This window comes from Perca fluviatilis, chromosome 13 (genome assembly GCF_010015445.1).
Source record: "Perca fluviatilis chromosome 13, GENO_Pfluv_1.0, whole genome shotgun sequence".
In the NCBI taxonomy this organism is placed as follows: domain Eukaryota; kingdom Metazoa; phylum Chordata; class Actinopteri; order Perciformes; family Percidae; genus Perca; species Perca fluviatilis.
In genome coordinates, this window is record NC_053124.1 from 18430258 (window position 1) to 18443265 (window position 13008).

A 13008-nucleotide genomic window follows, 5' to 3' on the forward strand; every position below is an offset into this window, starting at 1 on the left:
GTAATGACTACAACATAAGCTGCTGATTACATTTACGTTTTTTTTTTTTTTTTTTTTTTAATATACTTTACAGGCGACTGATACAATTCCCAGATACCATTGAGGAAAAAAAATCAATAAATGTAAAACTAAAGTATACTGACTGTGGGTCTTGTATTTAATCCCTAAAGCCTGTATTATCAATACAAGCTCAGTGCTGAATAGCACACACACTAGCCAATCCATTTGACAGACTAACCACACACAACACATATTTGTCTCTTCTAATTGGCGCGTGGCAAACACATAATAGAACACAGCTGTCTTCATCCTCTCGAAGTGTGTGTGCGTGTTTTGATCCTGAGCAAGCAAGGCTTTGATTGTGTGTTGAAGCCAAATGGTCAAAGTCAATTCTATTACGATGATGAAATCCCCTGCTGCCTTGAAAAAAAAAACACATCAGCCATCACCAAGTTTTCACAGATGCTAAGATCAAATGGTTATACTGCATCTTAATTGGTTTAAATCCAGTACAGGCAACAAAGAGATTGAAATAAAGAACCCATCTTTTACTTTCCTTATACATGTCAAGCAACAAATAAATGCCAACTTAGAAGTGAGCCGATAGAGGATTGTACAAGTTATGTAAAATCTGTGAGATGATGCAACAATTATTCTCCTCCATCAGCACATGTATCTGTAGTTACCACTCATCTACAGTACTCTTACACTGTTGCAAGTGGCAAGTAAAAAGAAATCCTGCCAAAATGTTTATTAGATCCTAAATAATGGCTGATTGTTTCTTATAAATGTGCACAGCAAAAAAAATTGCAAATAAAAGCATTGAAAGCCCACTGAGATTACAGGTGTTAGAGTGAATCTAGAAACCTGCGTCTTCCAAATTCAACGACATTTCACCTTAGATGTAATTAAATAATTAAAAAAAACAATAAAATTATATAAAAACAAGAAAAGTGGCCATACAAGTAACCACAATACCCAGGAACACAATGTCTGTCACAAGAGGGCTTTGGCTGTGATCACTACACTCACTGCATCTGTGTTGTTAGGCAGGAAAAAAAAACATCCTACGACATCCTGCAAACACATGCAAAAGGCTCCTCAGTAGTGTTGCAGTCTGGTGCAATATCCCACTGTAAGCATGACAGGGAAGTGGGAGACATGTAATGACTTTCACTGCCCCTTTCACTTGGGAAACAATTCACACCCCAACAGGACGTGACCCAAAGCATACTGTACAATCAAAAGCAACAGCAGGGAGGCTTAAGAAAAACAGTGTCAAACGTGTTGAGTGGCCCAGTCTAAGCCCAGTCGTGACCCCCAATGTTTATTTTTAGAATGGCTTTAAGGCACAGATGCTACCCATCTAAGATGATCAAGCTTAAGCAAATCTAGAGAAAAAGAAAAGTGCCAAAATCCACACGTGTCAAACTAACAAAGATGTGTTTAAGAGGACTTAGACGACTCAAAGCTGACAAACGTTATTCCCCAAATTAGTCACAAAATTATGTTTAAATGAGACATTTCTGACTCTATAATGATTATTAAGGACACATCATGTTTCTTAGTAGATAAATCTCATTAAACACTTAGTGGAGTATTCATTATGGATCATGTTTTGTCTAACCCACTTTGAATCTACCATGTTTAGAGTAAACCTTTTCCATAATAGGTAACAAAGGCTGTAGAGAATACAGCACAGGGAAGCAGAGCAGCTCTTACTGTTTTGGCAGTTGTATTGAGAACAATTTCTTTGAGGTTTTCTTTTTCTTTTTTACCGCAACGCTCATTGGCCCGAGTTGACAAATTTTTATATACATACTTATGACTCCCCAATTTTACATTTTTATATATTTTATATATATTTTTGTTGACTAAACATTTGTGTTAAATATAATAGATATGTGGTCCTATATCTATAAAAAACAACATGGCAATAGGTAACAAATAAAGAGAGTTAACTTAATTATAATTTTAATTAATTTGATCTGATACAAGCTAGATAATGTTAACAAGAACTATTACGAGCCCTTGGCTGCGTGTCATCCCCTCTCTCTCCCCCTATTTCCTGTCTATCTGCACTATCTAATAAAAAAAGCCCCAAAAATAATAATAATAATAATAATAATAATAATAATAATAAAAACTTTGCACTATAGTTAAAGTCTTGGACAGACTCTTAAACGTTAGCATCATTTTGAATAAATTACATTTTCAACATCAATGTAAAGCCATTAAAAGTGTATTAACTTTACAGGCAAAATGGAGATTGTTTCTCCCTGTGAGACGAGAGCGTTAGCTAACAAAGAAAGAGCCTCGGCCTCCATTAGCGGAGTCTAATTTATTACCCTTTCGACTGTTGTATATGATGTCATTACAGCCTCCACATAAATCAAGAAACGAAGCTGCGCACAACTGCCACTTTCACCCATAACCCCCCACCCTACGTCGCCGTAAAACAACTTCCTAGTCACCTTGGGAGGCCATCATGTGACTGTAGACATTAACGCCATGGCAACCGAGACAGACAATAATTAGTGGGTACTTTGTCTATCTTGAAATATTAAAGACTAAATCTCAAAAAACACATTAGGAGGACTAATAATTAAGATGTGATTTATGAGAGGGAGAAGAAGAGAGAGCAGGAAGGGGCATTTCCCCATATCACATTTGCCATTAGTGGTCTTATCAAACTTAGTTTTGGTCCACGTGCTTATTATGGCTATAATTAACACACACCAAGAGCCTGTGTGTGTATGTGTGTTAGATAGACACATGATAAAATGCATGATGTGGCAGTAGACGTAGTTGGAGGGTTAATGGATGGGTAAGTGAATTCTGATAAACGAGTTTCATATGTTGGCATGTTTGTGTATCACTCGTATGCTAGAGTGTGTTTTAATATTCTTACTTCACTAACTTGCAATCAAAACATCCCCTAATATCGGACCCCAGAGTCCTTCTAAATGCATAATCATGTTCGTATAGCTTCATCATCAGAAAACTAGAGAGAAAGTAAAGAGCTTGTTTACTAAAGCTCTTAAGACAATCCATTCAAGTAGAAAATATACTCTGCTTCCTGTATGCATTCAAACTGCTGATATGGCCTGATGTGTTTTAGGCCACTGCCTTAACATGGTGTGGATGAGCAGACTACTATTGTCTTTAATGGTCTTAAAATGTTAATGCAAGATGTAAACAGGGTTGAAGAAGAAATCTATTTAAAAAAATTAAACATGTCTGTTCATTTAATGGCAGTTACACACCAATCAAACGGCCAACCATCGGCAGAAAAGCCAGTCGGACTGATCAGTCTCCCGGAGTTGGTCCAAAAAGTGCCACAGAACACACCAAAGAGACGAGACGTAATACGTCTCCATAACAGCAGGCGGCGCTAATCTGTATTGTTGCCCAAAATATGAAAACCGGCAGCTGATTGGACGAACGCGTCACATGGGTTTGTTTTCTCTGGAAATTCAAAGCCAGACTGTCATGGCGGCTTGTTCAGAATACGATCTCATAATGTACTAAAATAGTTCACTGAAACATGTTTCTGAAAACATTGTAAGCAAGAAATAGGCCATGCAGTTGCTGAATCGGTCTTCATTTCAGATCAACAAAGGTCAATTTAAAAGATTTTCGTCAGATTTTGAGAGACTCTAGTCATGCTCATTCCGCTCGCCATTTCCGGGTGAGTCCCGACTGCCCTGTCTCCGACTGAACATGTCAGGTCGGCCAAAATGAAGGCAGACGGCTCCTCAGACGGACGACGGCACGAAACACACGGAACAGACTCGAGTCACCGACCTCGCCAGACTGTCCAACGGCCGATTATCGGGTTAGTGTGTCAGCGCCTTAATAGCCTTGACCGAGCTTGAATTCGACTTAGATTTGAAAGCAGATGAAGTAATGCAAGTATGCAAGTAAACGAAAAAAGAAGATACTGACCATTTGCTACCAAACTATTCAAGAGCTACTACATAGATCATTCACTGAAAAAAATCATGAACACATGTTGAACACAGAAATTACAAACTACAGGAGATAAAATTAGATTCATAGATGAATTGGGATTCACCCCTGTGAGGGTGTGGAGATACGTAAAACAACAGCTCCCTCTTCAGGGGTTCTGATGAGTTTAGTGGGAGATATGGCTCTGTGCGTGTGCGTGTGTGTGTGTGTGTGTGTGTCAAAGTCTCCACAGTTGTGGGGGACAGGCAGCAGAGTCCAGTTTCAAACTAAACATTGGGCAGGGAGTGAGACAATAACAGAGGATCAAGTTACAGTGGCCATGTTAGTTTGACAGTTAGATGTGATCCAATGAAATGTGGGCCTGGTTTTTCTTTTTCATCATATTTTTAGGTTTAGTTTCATGTTCTGGATAGACAAATTGCAAGAGGGTGCACTTATTATTATTATTTTTTTTAAAGTGCAAACCTATTTCTTTACAGAACAACACTAAATAATTTAAGCAATTGCTGTTTTACCTGGATGGTGGCTACATAACTTCTGTCTCGGTTTCCTTCGTGCCACATTATTAGGCCAGGCCTAGCCCTGCTCAACACTGTTGCTCACTCACACCTGTAAGCAACCCAGTACAACAGCAGTTGGGAGTCAAGTGCGTTGCTCAAGGATACCTCAACAGTGGTTGAAACATGAGGGGAGGCTATTACTCTTAATATACCCAGAAAACCATCCCATGTTCACTTCTTTGAACTTAAATGCTTAACAACTGAATTTAAAGATTCCCTAGAATGAACCCAAGGGAATCTTTAAGTGAAACCACAGGACAAATCTTGCCTTTGAAACAAATAATTTGTCAGCACTTATCCTGGTACAGCACTTGGCTGCCGGCACACCACAACATCCCTCCACTTAAAGCTAATGAGAGGAAACTTCTGCCCAGAGTCAACAAAATAATCGCATGTCAAATTCTTGACAAGTTCAGATACACAACACATTTTAAAATTGAAATCTTTCTTACAAACTCCTTCTCCAAACTAATTCAAACTAAATGGGCCAAGGTAAATCTTCACACACACACACACACACACACACACACACACACACACACACACACACACACACACACACACACACACACACACACACACACACACACACACACACACACACACACACACACACACACACAAACACCAACAGGCACAACCCCCTTGTAGCTTTGGTATCTATGTCACCCAAAAACTATCAATCAGTTATAATGAAAACAGCTGAATGGTGCAGTGGGTTACAGGAATTCCTTTGAAACAGAGACTAGTGCTGCCCAGCACACCCCTCACTCCTACACTCTTCTGTCTGTCCTCTTGCTCCTCTTCCTCCCTTCACCCTTGCTGGACTAACTTTAAACTCTCTCTGCCTCGCTCACTTTCCCTCCCACACTTTGAGCTTCTTTGACTTTTGTTGCTGCAAAATCATACTATGAGCAAAGTAAGTGAGCAAGACAACAACAAGGAGTATGTGTGTGTGTGTGTGTGTGTGTCTCTGTCTCTTTTATACTGAGCCGTGCAGGGAGGTCTACTCGTTTATTACAGCCACTGGACTATGACGTCTATTTCCTCCACAATAAGCTTCTATAAATCAGAAAGGGCCTCCTATACCATGTGCTTTTCTGATCTCTTCCACTCTCCTTACACACACACACACACACACACATACACACACACACACACACAAAACATCAAAACATCAAAACCACAAAAGGAATCTGCATATGACACGGGGCTAACATGCATGAAGGGCACAGGTTTTGATTGGCAGATGTGTATTAAGGGACACACAGGAATTTTCTTTGACATGCTTGTGTGCATCTTTCAGGCTATATAGATGTTACAGATAACAGTCCTTTGTTGGAAAACATACATCCTAAAAACTGTGTTTCTATAAAAGCCGAGAAACGGGCAACTGGGCATATTATAGCATTGAGTTGCCTATTTAATTTCCTGTGAGGTGCGTATGTGTGAATTCTAGACCTACACCTATGACACACATGAGGGTGTATGTGAGGTTTGCACAGGTGCTGCCGACAGCTGCAGACTGGTGTATATACATGTTGTAAAAGCTGAGCACATGGGTTATGAGAAGGGGAAATGTTTTGGATGCAATAGGAGTTTTACTGCACATGGAGGTGATGCCCAAAATAAATAATCTTGCCTTGGCGTCGTCTGTTGGTTTCAAAAGCCACATTTTATGTATTTATGTACTGATAATAAAAGCACAAACTGGGTCCTGTGGTGGTATATACTGGCACTATATGGTGAACATATCAGTAGCCACTAGCGGCATGGCTAGGGATGCCAATGTTGGTCTTTCGGTTGGCCGGTCCACCACTGCTCCAGACTCAACAACTGTTAGATAGTTTGCTGTAAATTGTCGAACAGACATTTATGATCACCAGAGGATAAAGCATAATGACTTTTGTGATCCCCTGATCTTCCTCTGGTGCAACCATGAGGATGTGTAACAACTGTTAATAGATCGTCTACTATATTGAACTGCAGATGATGAAGTCAGTGACTATGTTTACATGCACATATTTTTGGATTTTGCCTTTATTCTGAAAAAGACAATATTCCGACTAAGCTGTTTACATGGCTAATGAGAGTGAATATTCCACTAATATTCCCGTTTACATGTAAAAAAAATTTCCAGAGGATGCGGACTTGTACGACCGTGCGAACACAGCCTCCCTCTTTCATTCCTTCAACCAGCTTCTTGAAAAAGTTGGCATAGCGATGTGTGCGCATATCCAAAAACCTGTTGATATCCAAGTCTTTGATAATGTTTAAAAGTAGCTGTGTTTCTCCTTCTTATCGGGTCTGCAGCCTTGCAAACTGTTGGCTGGTTGGTTTGTTTACAGCAACAGTAGCAACGCACAGAACTGACCACAAGCCTACTGTAAAAACCCAGATTCCGAATGCGCTGTATACATGTCCAAAGAATGCCTCGAAAACCCTAATAATACCGGAATATCCCACGTCTTAATCGGAAAATGGCCTTATTTGGAATATCCAACCGGAATATCCTGTTTACATGACCTGTATCAAATTCGGAATATTGTCATATTCGGAATAATAGTGGGAAATTGGGGTGCATGTAAACATACTCAAATGTGTCAACAAAAAGACACATTTCTTAGATAATGCCATCTGGTAAGAGCAAAGCAGGGCGTGGTGTACATTTGCTGGGCATGGAGCCAAAGAACATGTGTGTTATTTCTTCATGTATCTGCAGATGGACAGTTACAGCTGTACAGTAGTAGACACACTGAATTAGTTTCAGAGCAACAGCGTGTGGTTATATCTGCACATACTGTATATCCTAGTTGTGTTTAGCCTTTGTGCTTTTCTGCAGAGATTGTGTGAGATACATTTTACGCTGTAAAAGGATAAATAAGTCAACGTTGACCTGCTGACACACACAGCCCCTCTCTCACATACGATTTTCTCAGTGTACAATTCATTAAAAGGTATACAATGTGTGTTTTTCAGACTATCCTCTTCACTCTATTCTGGAGTAAAGTAGATCTCCAGTATCAGCCTCCCTCATCTGTGTTACTCACACCGCTGGGAGACTGAGAGCACACACACACCACGCACGCCGCGCACGCACACACACACACACACACACACACACACACACACACACACACACACACACACACACACACACACACACACACACACACACACACACACACACACACACACACACACACACACACACAAACAAACATGTAAACAGAGAAACATGCACAGGGCGGAAACAAATACTTCCACTCATTATATGTAAAAGTTAGCTAAACAAATGCACAGATATATGGTTAATTTTCAATTTTTAAAGCTTAAAACGTAATGTTTTTATCACAAACTGGACCATAAAGTATTTGAGCTGCACTGAAATACTCACGGGCACTTGTCACCAAGTCATTGGGGCTAAAATGCTATTTATTAAAAAACAAAATAAAAACAAAAAAATATGAATCATAATTTTTTTTGCTTAGAATTGATATCACGATTCTCTGCCATGATTTTTTTCTCACAAAGTGTAATGTTTATTGCACACATGAACCATGACAAAACAAAACATTGGCAGTACCAAACAGATTTGTTGGGCACCTATAGCAAATTGCGCATCACCACAAGCCTGTAAACAGAGGCTTCAATGAATAAAAGAAAATAAAGTACATACTGGCCATTTTAGTACAGTAGGCTACCAAAAATAGTGACATGTAACACATTGAATTAAATATGGCCCCGATACAGGCTCTATCTGAACTCCTTGAACATGTTACATAATTAAAACATGTTAATGTCAAATGCTTTCAATTAAGTAATTGAAGGAGAAAAGAAAAAAAAACAGTAATTTAAAAATTAAATCGTGAACAGGGGTGAATCGAGATTGCGATTTGATAACAATTTATCGTGCAGGCCTAAGGTACTGTATATTCATGTATGTTGTGGATCACCAAACCTTTACAGTGAAGCTACACAAGCATCTTCTCTATCACTTTATTTCTTTATTTCTCTTTTTTAATCACCTCTACAGACGCTAAACAGCAGCGTGGATGTGTTGACAGAATGGGCACCCTACCTTGCTAAGCTCTACACAATGTCAATACGTATCAGTTTCTACTTCTCCTCTCACTTTTCTAATACAAAGGAAACCCTAAAAAGAGGCATGCATAACTGTTTTGTTTACGACACCGTGTTAACTTACTTAGTGTGAATGGATAACCTAATTTTAAGGTAAACATGTTATGACAAAGGCGAGCCAGACTGTGCGTAATGACAGGTTAATGGCTTTGATGCAGGCATGGTTAGGTGTATGAAAAATCTTCAGGTAGTGTGTGTATGGAGAAAGAGCTGCAGGGCAGAGACCCAGGTCTTCAGTGGGTAAATGTGTGTGTGTGTGTGTGTCAGGTTGATGTATAAAAAGTCCTGATTTCTTCTCATTTTACATCCATAAAGACAGTTAACCCCTTGCGCGACAGAGATGAAGGCAGATGATCACCCGCTCTTTCTGCTGCACTTTACCTTGTAATATGAATTTGATTGACACAAAACACGCATGCTTTAGTGGTGTGCCCTAGATTTGCACTATAGGTTGGGGTTCCCCCACACACACACACACACACACACACACACACACACACACACACACACACACACACACACACACACACACACACACACACACACACACACACACACACACACACACACACACACACACACACACACACACACACACACACACACACACACACACACACACACACACACACACACTTGGTGTTTATGCCCTAGATTGGTGCTATAGGTTGGAGGTCCCACTTATGTCCCAGCCTCTGGGCCAGACACACAGACACAGACAGACAGACACACACACACAGAAACACACACACGGTACATACAGTACACACACCACTTACAGGGTTCCCCTCTATCCAATATTAGTAGCAGGTGGGGTGAGAGAACACATTTAATTACACATTCGTTCACTTCAGTCTCAAACTGTCAAATGTAATTGTTTGGCTATATTTCTTTACTGTGTCCAGTGTCCCCACAAAGCTACACGTCATTTATGTAATGCTGATTATTTGATTGTTTGTATGATTGCTAAATCATATTTTAACACTGCCCGTACTTACGATCTGTGTTTAGATATATTTTTGTATTTACCTCCTGTGGCTTGATGTACTCAAGTAAGCCCCTGTGACTGCTATTGTTGCATCTCAGCGGGCTTTTCGCAGAGCAGAATCTACCCTTGAATCAAATAAGTACCTTGACAAACAAGTTTAAAGATACTGAGAAACCCCAATAACAAATACAATGTTGTCTCCTCTTAAGGCTCATGTGCCCCCCACAAATGTACATCAGCAGCTTAAAAAAAAACAGTGATTTAGATCCGTTTGCTACTTGAACTTGTGCACTCTGCCACTGTGAAGCACAATAAAAAACAAAAACATATACGGTGTCCAGATAGATTGGGGTTTAAGACATTGATGTTCATTTTCTGTCTCTCTCCAGAATCCTATCTAATAAAAACAAAACACGTCCCCAAAAAACAACCACATAAGAACAATAAAATAGCAAAAACTCATGTCACAAAAATGAAATGATACAGCCAAAACACTGAGGTATTGCTCCAAAAATCAATGCTCATATTTCCAAAGATATAGTCTGGATCGACAACAATACATTTCTAGGATAATCAGGATGTGTGTTGCCGTTGTCTACCTCAGTTCTCTGCGGAAAACAACAACAAACTTCGAGCTAGCAAGCTAGACGCTGAAAATGACACGTTTTTACAAAGATTTACAAAGAATATGTTTACAGCATTTACTATCTGACTGGGACGTTTTGGGACCGATTGGTGGGGATGCCGTTACACTGGTAAGAGCAAATTACATTTAACCATCTTTCCAGCTAATTTATATAGCTCACGTTACTGTATTGTGTGAACAGTTTACTTCATTTAATATTGTTTTGTGGCTTATTCTTTTGCAGGGTGCAAATGTTCCACCAAAACAAGTTCCTTCCCGAGTCCATTTTACAGATCCACCATCTTTTCAACCGGAGCTAAGCGCCACCCAAGACGACTGTGATTGGTTTACAGAAAACGCAAACAACCCTGAGTTTTCCCCTATGTATGTGTGGAGGAGCCAGACCTCACTCCGCAGCGCTGTGGAGACAGGTTTGGCAATGCCAGACTACTAAAGATATAACAATAACAATGGGTGTGATAAGTGTAACACGCACACGTACACACACACACACGCACACACACACAAAGTGATGGGCTTTCCCTGAATTGATGTTGCTGTATGCCCTAATGAGCAAAGGGAATACACAGGATCTCACTGCTCCAAGCTACTCATTTGGCCTAATGTGTGTGTGTGTGTGTGTGTGTGTGTGTGTGTGTGTGTGTGTGTTAGAGTAAATGTGTCACTTTCTGTGAGATGTTTAGGTTTCTGCTTGCAAGTATCTGCGAGTATGAATGCTTGAACACATGCCTGCAAATGTGGATGTATGTGGATGTATATGAATGTGTGTGAGTGAGCGAGAGTCAGAATGAGCAGTGAGGGGGTTGCCCACTGATGCGAACAAAGGCAGCAGCTATGAGAGTCAAGACAAGCTGGTAAATATCCCCCACCCCCCTCTTCATCCCTCTTTTTCCTCCTTTACTTTCCTTCTCTCTTTTGCTCCCTATGTCCTTCTACCCCCTCCCCTCTTTCACCTGTCTTTCTCCATCCCCTACCTCCATTCCTCTCTCCTCTCAGATCAACACTGTTCATCCATGTGATGCGGTGCTGGAGTAAAGAAAGGAAGTGGCTAGAGAAATGAGGTATCTGAGTTCTGTTTCAGAAAAGGAGTAAATGAAGAGCCTGAGAGTTTAGCTGGGAAAGCAAACATCAGAGGATCTCTTTGTCTGTGTTATGCCCTTTTTCCTGGCGTGGTATAGCATGATTTCTTTGTGTTATGCCAGACGTTCCCGGGTAGGGCTGGGCAATATATCGATGTCATATCGATATCGTGATATGAGACTAGATATCGTCTTAGATTTTGGATATCGTAATGTGGTAAGTGTTGTCTTTTCCTGGTTTTACAGGCTGCATTACAGTAAAGTGATGTCATTTCCTGAACATACCAGACTGTTCTAGCTGTTCTATTATTTTTTTCTTTACCCACTACGTCATTAAATCATTTCTGGAGATTATTGATCAAAAATCTCATTGTGTAAATAACATTTTGTTAAAGCACCAATAGTCAACCATACAATATCGTCGTAACATCGACATCTAGGTATTTGGTCAAGAATATCGTGAAGAATGTCGTGATTTTCTTTATATCGCCCAGCCCTAACCGGGTATCACAGTTCTGACGCTGGGAACTTCTGAAACACACTAAGTGAGTTATGAGCATAAGTAACATAAGACAGGGTATGAACATGGTTCAAAAGGAGGTCCAAAATCACACCTACATTTGTAATATTAAATACTGTACGTGTGACATTTAATCCATCCATCCATCCATCCATCCATCCATCCATCCATCCATCCATGTCCGCTTATCCGGGGTCGGGTCGTGACATTTAACAATAATAAAATATTCGTGAGACATTAGCAATGGCATATTTATTGAATGGTAAGCATGCGCTATATTGAATGGTATCCATGGACATTAGCATAACTACTATCATAAACAATCAAGAAGATTGGCCTCTAAAATATAGACCAACAAGGGTGTAGACTAGGGCTGCACAATTAATCAAATTTTAATCACGATCACGATTTTGGCTTCCCAAGATCAAATTTGCGTGATCGAGCGATATTTAAAATGCGTCATTCTCTTCATAGAATAGTTTTTGCAAAGCCAATCTAGCGCTCCATAAACCACTGTCTGATCACATGTCTCCATGAGCCAATCAGAGCTGTTCCCTTCCTGCACCGCGCAGCTTAGTTTCTAGATGTAGCTAGACAGTCACAGAGGACAGAGTAACGTGAGGAAAATTCCACAACAGGTAGCAGTCGGTCATCATAAGCCGGTCACAATGTTTACCAGTTTACCAGTAAACGCAACGTTTTGTCCCGTCTGTGTTGTTTTTCAGACAACAGCAGTGACCAGTGCTAGTTTGTGTCTTTTAGCTCATAGCTTTAGCAGCAGACTGTTGGACGTCCCGCTGTTGGAATCCTATAGTGAAATACAGACACACTACACTGTTTAGCAGTCAGCATTTTAGCCGTGTTTTAATCCAGTTACTACTGTGGCTAACGGTAGGCTAACGTTACCTGCTGTGTAACGACTTATTAGTGTTTACTAGCGTGACATTCAGTGATGTTTATGTTGCCTCTAACGTGGGTTTCGGAGCATCAGAGCGCAACGCAGACATGTAAGTGTCAGTGTAATGAGCCACAGAAATCCGCGTAGCTATTTCGTCCGGTAGATACCAGGCATACCAGGCACCACATGCGCCGTTAACGTG

At 40.3% G+C, this 13008-nt stretch overlaps 1 protein-coding gene across 2 annotated transcripts in view; it reads right to left on the reverse strand.

The window, feature by feature from the left end:
- znf704 (zinc finger protein 704) overlaps nt 1–13008 on the reverse strand; it is a 47896-nt gene that overhangs the window by 13637 nt on the left and 21251 nt on the right. The window lies entirely within an intron of this gene.